The sequence below is a fragment of the Cyprinodon variegatus genome, unplaced genomic scaffold, assembly GCF_000732505.1.
Source record: "Cyprinodon variegatus isolate N-32 unplaced genomic scaffold, C_variegatus-1.0 Scaffold811, whole genome shotgun sequence".
In the NCBI taxonomy this organism is placed as follows: Eukaryota; Metazoa; Chordata; class Actinopteri; order Cyprinodontiformes; family Cyprinodontidae; genus Cyprinodon; species Cyprinodon variegatus.
Window position 1 is genome coordinate 134,644 of NW_015151264.1, and position 1,332 is coordinate 135,975.

General features: G+C 36.1%; 1 long non-coding RNA gene across 1 annotated transcript in view; it reads left to right on the top strand.

The window, feature by feature from the left end:
• The first annotated feature begins 369 nt into the window (after window positions 1-369).
• LOC107098806 overlaps window positions 370-1,332 on the top strand; it is a 9,688-nt gene continuing 8,725 nt past the window's right edge. The window contains exon 1 of the long non-coding RNA XR_001481912.1: window positions 370-397. This is a non-coding gene — a long non-coding RNA (uncharacterized LOC107098806). The remainder of the gene's footprint in view (window positions 398-1,332) is intronic.

Below are 1,332 nucleotides of genomic sequence, written 5' to 3' on the forward strand. Positions count from 1 at the left end.
AAAAAAGAAGCAAATGCATTCATTTATAATTTTTTGCATACCTTTTAGCTTTTTTTTTTGCAATCACCATTGTTGGTGCCACTTGTGCATTTCAAAATAACAACTATGTTTTTTTATTGCTTGTTTGTCATTTGAAAACAACTTTCAGCCAGATTAGGCTGATTAAGTATTTTATGTTTAATATTTCCAAAGTTGAGCTAATTTATGCAAAGATATATCTTTGTCAGCTTTAGTCACCCCTGAATTTCCTGGTTATTAATGGACTTCTGCAGTCTCTAAATGCGTCAGCCACTCACAGGAAGAGGGCGGGTTTTATTTTGTGTCTATGACAATAACTAAGAAAAAGTCCAAACACTGAGAGCGACAATGAAGGAAGCACCTGTAAGACTTGTCCTCTGTAAGTACACTATTTCCTCCAAATTTACGATATTGTTACCATTGTAAAAGAAAATAAGTAAAACAGGCTAAACCTAGCTTAAATATGCATAGATCTGCCAGGTCTAAACAGGAACTTTGAATCACATTTAACTCTCAGTTAGAACCTCTCATAAAACCCCTGCCTTGTTGTAAAATTACTTGACTTTTGCAGAAATTATGCTTTTTTTTTAAAAAATATTTTGTTATCATGTCAAACAGAGACCTGAAGAACTACTTAAACTACTTAAATGACCTTATATATTGCCCATATAGTATTGGTGTTCCCTATATAATATAGGGAACACCAAAGGGATTCATACTAACATTCAGTAATTAATTCACCCCTGAAACACTGATGGGTGAGGAGTCTTGCCCGAAAACACAGCTGAGGCAAACAGGACTGAGGTTCAATCAGAACACTTCGGTTGCAGGAGGAACTTCTATATCCTACCCGCCTGCTGCCCCACAATGTTACCAAACCCAAAACCTGCTTCGTTCACTGTCCGCTTCAGCAAAGTATGGACATAATATGATGGAAGTTAAAAAATCAATTCAAGAGCAGCATTACATACTACTACTGAAGCCTGCAGACGAGGGAAAATATTAATTTGCTACCCCTAACTCAGGTCAGAACCTGGAACCAACTGCCAATAACCACACAAAGAGTCCAGAACAGAACAAGCTTCAGAAAGATAGTCTCTTCAGAACTACTGCAGATAATATGATGAACTGACCTGTGTATATATGTTGTATATTTCTGCTGTTTTTCATGTTCCTATTATTTCCTAATGTGCAACTTGTGCAATGTTTTTTAATTGTTTGTTCATAATGGAATGTAATTTCTTTATGTGAGGACCCCAGGAAGATTAGTGGCCATTAATTGGCAGCTAATGGGGATCCTAATAAAACTAAACT